Raw genomic sequence first — 9111 nt, forward strand, 5'->3', positions numbered from 1 at the left:
TGAGCGTGCCTCAGCACTGCCAGCAAGCACTCGGGCGCTGGGGAGCAAAGCAGCACAAGAGCCTGGATGTCTTGGCTTTGCGGGAGTGAAGGGAGCTCTGTGAACACTGTCCTGTCCTTTCTGCAGAGGAAACGGAAGATTAGCATGGAAAGCGACCCCTTAGAGGAAGGACAGCGTTCTGATCAAGGACAGGTGGAGGGCCATGAAAAGGCTTCAGAGGCTTCTAGTCGTAGTTTAAAGTTTCAGCCAATAAAAGTGACACGTTGTGTGTCTGTATTGTAGCTGCGATTACTGCCTGGTGATTGAGAATAAATATGTATAGATCCCCTTTCAGGGCTTGTTGTGTGACAGGATGCTGCATGGAGCCATGAAGAAGGGAAACGTCCACACAGTATGTATTTCCAAACGTCCGGATTTATTAAAGAAAAAGGCTTGAAAGTAAAACAATCTCCCCTCTACGAGCAATGGTAATGGAAGGGCTGCAGTCCCCAGCAAAAACACACTCTGTTACCCACAAGCCTCCTGCACCAAACTGGGCTCCTTTTAAAATAGCAGAAAGGAGAAAATGTGGGTTGTCTTACCAAACACACACGATGCGAACAGTCAGTCAATATGTAGCGGTATTGTGAAGCGGGATGTGGGGCTGCTCAATGCCTTGCTCACTGGGTGTGCTTCTATTCTTTTAAACAAAGTAAGGAGAGGAGAGGGGGAGCAGAGAGTAAAGAGGAGAGGAGAGAGAGGGGAGAGGGGGAGGAGAAGAGGGTGGAGAGGGGAGAGGTGGAGAGGGCAGCAGCAGTATTCCTCAGTCCAGGAAGGACAGCTCCATGCACTCCCCAGCCTCAGGGTGAAGCATGCGGGTCGCCAGCCGCTCCATATCATCCAGGCTCAACAAGCACAGCCTCCGCTCGTAATCCTGAGAGAGAGGCAGAGGGAGAGACACAGAGTCACAACTACACGCTGCTCTACACCTGCATTTCAGAGTGTGTGTGCATCTCTGTGTCACTGTACAGCTGTGTCTGTGTGTGTCTGTATAACATTGTGCATGTGCTGCAGCTAGGATTGTGTGTGTAGCAGTGTTTATTGTGTTCAATTTATCTTGTGTAGCTGCTCCAGCCTCTCACTGCGTGTGTCTGTTTGTGTGTGTGTTTATTGTGTTCAGGTTACCTTGTGTAGCTGCTCCAAACTCTCACTGTGTGTCTGTGTGTGTGTGTATATATAGCAGTGTGTGTTTATTGTGTTCAGGTTACCTCGTGTAGCTGCTCCAGACTCTCACTGTGTGTGTGTGTGTGTGTTTATTGTGTTCAGGTTACCTCGTGTAGCTGCTCCAGACTCTCACTGTGTGTGTGTGTGTGTGTTTATTGTGTTCAGGTTACCTCGTGTAGCTGCTCCAGACTCTCACTGTGTGTGTGTGTGTGTGTGTGTATATAGCAGTGTGTGTTTTTATTGTATTCAGGTTACCTTGTGTAGCTGCTCCAGACTCTCACTGTGTGTCTGTGTGTGTGTGTGTATATAGCAGTGTGTGTGTTTACTGTGTTCAGGTTACCTTGTGTTGCTGCTCCAGACTCTCACTGCGTCGGCAGGGCTGAAGTGTTTGTTCAGAAGAGCAGACAGGCTGTGCCACACTGACCCGGGGTGAGGCGAGGCGTGAGAGGAGGTGTGAGAGGAGGGGCGAGACGAGGGGTGAGAGGAAGGGCGAGGGGTGACAGGAGGGGTGAGGCGAGGGGTGAGAGGAGGGGTGTGACGAGGGTGAGGGGTGAGGTCTGAGAGGAGGGGTGACACGGAGTGCTGTTCTTGCTCGGGTGACACTTTCTCTGTTGGGGGCGTCACAACGAGTTCAGCTTGGAATCGGGAGCGATGGAGTCGTGTGACAGTCTGTGCTCATCTGAGAGAGAGAGAGAGAGAGGGAGGAGGAGAAACAGGAGAGATTCAAGACCAGGTAGATTAACTCTTAGCTGCTGACTCGGTGTAATTTCATAACTTTTGTTACGATGACAAAACACGTCATATCTCTGCCGTCCAATCAGCAATTTTGTTTTTTTAAAGTATGAGTCATAGCCATGACTACGGGGCTTGTCATGATACCATTGGTTTAGGGCTAGGGTGGGCGGGACATATAATATTTTGATTACAAGGGCGAGTCTCTGCTGGCGCCATTGTGACTGAGTGCACAGCAGAGTCGAAGCTCTGTATCTCCAGTTTTACAATCCCAAGAGTGCTAATCTACATATCATCTAAACGGGAGGTACTTGGGCTAATTAACCATATTGTTGTTGTTTTTTTTTTCAACTTGATATTGTTTTTTTGTGCCGAGTACATCTGCAGTGTTTATTTTTGTTTTGTTTTCGCTGTGTCTCGTGTGCTCGCTTGCTTGCTGGGCAGGGCTAACTTCATGACCGCTGTAGACGAGAGGAGCTACTGTACCAACACCACGTTTCGTTTTGTTTGTTTGTTTGTTTTTTTAAACATCTTTCTTATAGTTAGTTTCACATACGTTTTTATTTTAGACTTGTTTTTCCTCAGGAGAGAAGGCAAAACTAACAGGTCTATCGCATGTGATGCAAAGTTAGGCGTTTGTGTACGTCTGTGTTTTACTTTTTCTAGTCGATTCGTTATTTCTCTGTAGTCGTTATTATTATTTAATTATGCATCTATTATTTTTTAACTTTTTTTATTCGATGTGTAAAAGAATGAGGAAAACACCTTGTTTAGTTTTTATTTTTACGTTGTGTATGTAGCCTATGTAAAAAACAAAGACATTTAGCTGGAGTTATTATTTAGCCATGTATTTTATTACTCGTTTACTGTGTGCAAAGAACAGAAAACATTATTTAGCTGTTGTCACTATTATTATTTAGCCATGTATTTTATTACTTGTTTACTTTTTTATGTGTGTGAAAAAGGATGGAGCAGAATTTTAATATTAGTATTAATATTATTATTATTATTATTATTATTATTATTAATTGGTATTTATTTTAATGTTTTATGTGGGTGTGTGTAAGCCAGAAAATGGATGGAGACAATCAGCTCTAGCATGTGGTTTAGTCACTGAAGAGGAGGAGGGCCCTGACTGAGGAAGAGATCGAGGGCATGTATGCCATGGAGGAGGACCTCCCTGATGAAGAGCTGCTGCAGGAGGATGAGGAGGAGGAGGAGGAGAGTGATCTGGAGGAGCCCCAGTCCAGCACTTCAACTGCAGGGTAGTTTTGATAATAAATATATACAGCACAATATGGAAGGTTTTATTTTTTTTGTCTCCCTCCCTCCCAAATAAAATTCTTAATTTCAAAGTTTTATTTGTAATATACTTTTTTTTTCAAATAAAAAAATTAAACATTTTACTTGATAACTTGTGTGTTGTTTCTTTATTTTTGTACTGAAATATAATTGTATCTCAAACAGGGCAATAGTGTTTCCAGTCTCACTTTTTGCCAAGTTTTAACCCTGGTCTGCCTTTGCCATTTCGGAGGTTGATTTTTGTAAAATACTAGGCATTGCAAAACCTTATCTAGCTCTGCAACTGTTCAAGATACTTCAATTCTGATTTCAGATTTGAATTCCTTGGAAAATTGTGCAGCTACAATATACTCTTTAAGTTTTTTTTTTTTATATAACACTTGGAAAGAGGTTGAAATTGACCATTTTTAAAAATATTATTTATTATTTTTCATATTTCGATAATTTTTTGGGAGGTGTAGCTCATATGAAAATAAAATCACCCCACAACAAAATAAATTACATCAATGGAAAGATCTTCTTAATGCCTTTCTGTAGGTGTATTGGGTTTTCATTTCTGATTTAAGGTTCCAAAACTACAAGTGTTTAAACAGAAAGTGTTCATGTTTATGACCGGATATGTTTATTCCCCGTAGGCAGCATAGGGTTAAAACACTTCATGAAACTCAATGATGATAAAAGACTGAAAACACTTTGTTTGCAGGTGTTACTGTTAATAGATATATGTAGAATAACATGCATCCTTTTTAACGGAGTGCTGAGCTGTGCTGTGCTGTGCTGTTCAGCCTACCTGCCAGCGCCTTGCCTTTGTAGAGGAGTCCCTGTTGATTGACAGGTATGTTGAGCCTGTCAGAGACCAGACTCCAGACTGTGGAGACCTTCTCATCCTCACAGACCTGTCAAGAGACAAGAACATACAGACACACACTGAGGGGATAAGCATTAAACACTGAAACTACATCTTCATCAGTACACAAGCCTCGAGTGAAGCGACATCCCTCATCTGCACCATGCAAATGCACTTAGTGTCATTTCAAACGGGATTGAGATTATTATGCTCAAGAGCTAAAAGGCAGTAACAACGTACGCTTTTAAGAAAGCCCTCAGGACACGTGACGACATCCCCTCCTTGACAACGTCCTGTCCTCCTGTAGGAAGTGTCTCTTTACCTCAGCAATACCTGAGCTGGGAAGGTACACATTTTAAAGGGCCTTGGTTTGCAGCAATGCAGTTCAACCCACTCTGTGATGTTTTATGTTCTGTTATCAAACAACCGCTGACTTGCCCAATCGTAGAAAGTAGAAGTAGAAAATGTGGTTTGTCTTACCAAACACACACAATGCGAACAGTCAGTCAATATGTAGCGGTATTGTGAAGCGGGATGTGGGGCTGCTCAATGCCTTGCTCACTGGGTGTGCTTCTATTCTTTTAAACAAAGTAAGGAGAGAAGAGGACAGTGGGAGGAGAGAGTACAGAGGAGAGGAGAGAGGGGAGAGGGGAGAAGAGAGGGGAGAGGTGGAGAGGGCAGAGCAGTATTCCTCAGTCCAGGAAGGACAGCTCCATGCACTCCACAGCCTCAGGGTGAAGCATGCAGGTTGCCAGCCGCTCCATATCATCCAGGCTCAACAAGCGCAGCCTCCGCTCGTAATCCTGAGAGAGAGGCAGAGGGAGAGACAGAGTCACAACTACACGCTGCTCTACACCTGCATTTCAGAGTGTGTGTGCTGCAGCTGTGATTGTGTGTGCGTCTCTGTGTCACTGTACAGCTGTGTCTGTGTGTGTTTGTATAATAGTGTGCATGTGCTGCAGCTAGGATTGTGTGTGTAGCAGTGTTTATTGTGTTCAATTTATCTTGTGTAGCTGCTCCAGACTCACTGTGTGTGTGTGTCTGTGTGTGTGTGTGTGTGTAGCAGTGTCTGTGTTTATTGTGTTCAATTTACCTTGTGTAGCTGCTCCAGACTCTCACTGTGTGTGTGTGTGTGTGTGTGTGTGTGTTTATTGTGTTCAGGTTACCTTGTGTTGCTGCTCCAGACTCTCACTGCGTCGGCAGGGCTGAAGTGTTTGTTCAGAAGAGCAGGCAGGCTGTGCCACACTGACCCGGGTTTGAGGCGAGGAGTGAGAGGAGGGGTGAGGCGAGGGGTAAGAGGAGGGGTGAGCTGTGCTGTGCTGTGCTGTGCTGTTCAGCCTACCTGCCAGCGCCTTGCCTTTGTAGAGGAGTCCCTGTTGATTGACAGGTATGTTGAGCCTGTCAGAGACCAGACTCCAGACTGTGGAGACCTTCTCATCCTCACAGACCTGTCAAGAGACAAGAACACACAGACACACAGTGAGGGGATGAGCATTAAACACTGAAACTACATCTTCATCAGTACACAAGCCTCGAGTGAAGTGACATCCCTCATCTGCCACCATGCAAATGCATTTAGTGTCATTTCAAACGGGATTGAGATTATTATGCTCATGAGCTAAAATGCAATGACAACGTGCGATTATAAACAATAAAGATGACCCCCAGTCAATATAGCCGGGGGAATCACACCCCCGTCAAACCGCACCCTGCTGATCAGAGCTCACAAAGACAAACACATTATTAAAAGCCACTCAGCAAACAGTCACAAGCGGGTCCGGACGGCCATTTGTTATTAAAAATGCGGGATTCAAAAACAACCGCTGCACTGAATAATAAACAAAGTAAACGAGATGCACTCACCTGGTTTAACGAGCGCTGTCCCTCGTAGTCTGTGTAAAACAATAGCAAACGCCTCCTCACATGGCGTCCTTCTTCCACAAACTTATCACATGAAATACAGTCGTTTCACACAGACACACGCCTCCGGCTGAGCTGTCCTCTGCTCTTTACAATTGGTAGCGAACTTCAGGGAGACAGACGAGGCTTTAGCTTTCATTTCCTATCCAATGCTGCCCTCGTGTGGACATTTGGTAGAACTGCTGTCGAGGGGTTGAATTGAGTGTTAACTAATTCTGCTTCATAAAATCAAATGAAACCTGCTGAAAAACGTCACGTTAGCATACTGAAATACACGCCGCTTGTAGTTTTCCAATTTACTTAACTAAAAACTGACACAAATATAAAATGTGACATTTCCAAAACTGACGCTGCTCTTTTATTTAAAGAACTGCTCTATCAATACAATGGTCGTCGTGAATCTTGGTTATATTTCTACGTCTGTGATTAAATTATTGCAAACACCCGTATATACTTTCAGATACATTTTAAACCGCTATAAAAGAGAACTACAGTTGATTCCTTCACGCACGTTCCGGTTTAGAATCGTTGTTTTCTTTGGTTATTTCGAAACCTCCCGTTTTAAAATATGACTGACAGTAAAACAATTCTTCACTAGAAGCATGAAAATATAATATTATTAAAATACTGACGTGGACACGTGTACTAAAAAATGTTTTATTAATAATAAATGTATATTTTTAAACAGGTGCGCACCTTGGACAGCTATAGGGTCTATACAAATTAGGTAACGCATTTCTAACTTTTGATTCGCTAACTGCGTTCGCCAATCAGAAGTCATTTAATATGTGACTTGTCTTTTATCCAATCAGATTGTTTAGGACATGACGTAACCGTTCCACTTTCTCTCCACGAGATAGCCGCATCGGTAAGGAATTCATCAAATAATCTTCCAGCGCCTCCCGACTGCAGTACCGCTGCGTGTCCACTGGAGGGAGCCGAGCGCCTCCGTGGCGCCGGCTCCGCATGACTCGAGCGCGTTTGCGACGTCCCTGCCCCGATTGGCCCGTCTGTCGCTGTTTGTGAAGATAGCGTTCGCAGTTTTCACTGTAAACCTCTGGAGCTTGGGAAGAGAAACTGCCCGTGAAAGCTGAGCGACCAAAACTGTGAAAAATGACATCGCTCTGATAAAAATAAGCTCGTTAACAATGCAGAGATGCCAGCTTATAAAAGCAGAACCTAGGAGAACAGCAGCAGCATTTCTTTTTTTAAGGCCAGGGGCTGCTAGCCTGTGAAATGAAAAGGCTCTTGGGTCTGGCAAGCCCGTAAAATTATTTCTGCTGTTTAATCTAGAACTGGTAATTGTAAACACACTGCATTTAAAATGAACAACCCCAACACAAATACTTCAACACAGATTTTTATTTATTTTTTTAAGTTGTAATTGTGTTTCTTCTGGATTAAGAAATAATATAAGAAATTAAGTCTTTTTTGTCTATTTATTATTATTTATTTCTTAGCAGATTCCTTATCCAGGGCGATTTACTCAGAAATATTGTTTAATTTAGCTTATGGAGCTACTGTATAATAGGGTTGGGTTTGATAATCCCTCCTCTCTTCAGTGGCATGCAACTCTGTCTGTGTGTGTGTGTGTGTGTGTGTGTGTGTGTGTGTGTGTGTGTGTGTGTGTGTGTGTGTGTGTGTGTGTGTGTGTGTGTGTGTGTGTGTGTGTGTGTGTGTGTGTGTGTGTGTGTGTGTGTGTGCTGACAAGGGAATTGAATCTCATATACCAGGTTAGAGTGCTAGACTGTCACAAGCAGTTAGGTGGTGCAGTGGGCTGGTTCACTAGCTCTTCCTGCCTTTCCCCTTGGAGGTCTGGGTTCAAAGCCAGCTCACAGGGCATGTGAACTGAGTTTGAAACCAGACCCACAATGCAATGGCACAGCATTACTGATGTCCTTTGATTAAGAGAAATGATAAATGAACACCAAAATTGTGTTTAAAGCCTTGTGTTGTGTGCTGGTTTTGTTTCTCCACAGCGTCTGTTTGTTTGAATCTGTCAGATACAACAGAAGTGACCCTTTTATTGGATATTTTCAAGGCAGTAATCAACTCTGTTGTACAGATCATTAGGCCAGTTCAAGTCACAAATGAGTGCAGTGGTACAGCTGGCAGAATGGCTCAGTTGGTAGAGTACAGGGCCCTGATTTCCAGGGCTGGTGGTTCAAACCCTGCTCACGGTAGTTTTTTTATTCAAGTTGGTTAATTTGCCTTGTAGGCAATGTAAACCTAACATCAAGGACAGCTGCTAGGTGGTGCAGTGGGGGCGGTCCCTGTGCCTAAATGCTCTTTACCTTGAGAGACTGGGATCAAATCCAAGCTGCAGATTGATAGAAGTGACTCTTTTATTGGATATTTCCAATGATCTGCATTTTGTACAAATTATTAGTTAATGTACTGGAGGTCATTTGACAGAAGGAAAAAGCAGCTCTCTGGCTGGCTCAGTTGGTAGAGCACTGGACTCTGACTTCCAAGGTTGTTGGTTCAAGTCACATGTAAAGCACGAGTGTTAATCTATTGATTTCAAAAATATTATTAAACTTACCTGTTTATAAGGTTTGGTTTTGAATCCAGTTCATCACAAATTAAACAAAGCTAAGAATCACCTCTTAGCCCCCAGGTCCTCACCACACAATGTAATAATGTGTTTCAAACAACATCAGCACCAGTCGGCGGGATAGCTCTGTTGGTAGAGCAGAGACCCGTGATTCCCTGGGTAGCGGGTTCAAACCCGGGGCAGGTGTTTCCTTTTCATTTTCAAACACTTTACCTATTTTGATAGATTTGTGTTTACGTAACAGGACAAGGGGTCAGTGGTCTAAGCATACAAATAATATAAAGAGGATGATATAAGGGCTTCTGTGCAAAGCTGGGTTGTCACGAGCAGACAGGTGGTGCAGTGGGCTTGTTCACTAGCATGCAGTGCTGTTCACATTGGGGGACTGGGATCAAATCCCGGTGAGTTCCTTGTTTGTTTTCAAAGACTTGGTTAATTTCTTATATAAGACAATGAAAAAGCAGACTACTCCGTGGAAGTAAGATGGACTGGGTTCAAATCCAGGCGAGTTCTTTGCTTGTTTCAAAGAATGTGTTAATTGAGCTTATAT

At 43.6% G+C, this 9111-nt stretch overlaps 1 long non-coding RNA gene across 1 annotated transcript; it reads right to left on the reverse strand.

The window, feature by feature from the left end:
* Positions 1-394: 394 nt before the first annotated feature.
* Positions 395-1881, reverse strand: LOC131697367 (uncharacterized). Its single transcript, XR_009307200.1, has 2 exons — positions 1544-1881; positions 395-913 (listed from the first exon to the last, which is right to left on the reverse strand). It is a non-coding gene; the product is annotated as an uncharacterized LOC131697367 (long non-coding RNA).
* Between the last annotated feature and the right edge of the window lie 7230 nt (positions 1882-9111).

The sequence above is a fragment of the Acipenser ruthenus genome, chromosome 14, assembly GCF_902713425.1.
Source record: "Acipenser ruthenus chromosome 14, fAciRut3.2 maternal haplotype, whole genome shotgun sequence".
NCBI classification, from domain to species: domain Eukaryota; kingdom Metazoa; phylum Chordata; class Actinopteri; order Acipenseriformes; family Acipenseridae; genus Acipenser; species Acipenser ruthenus.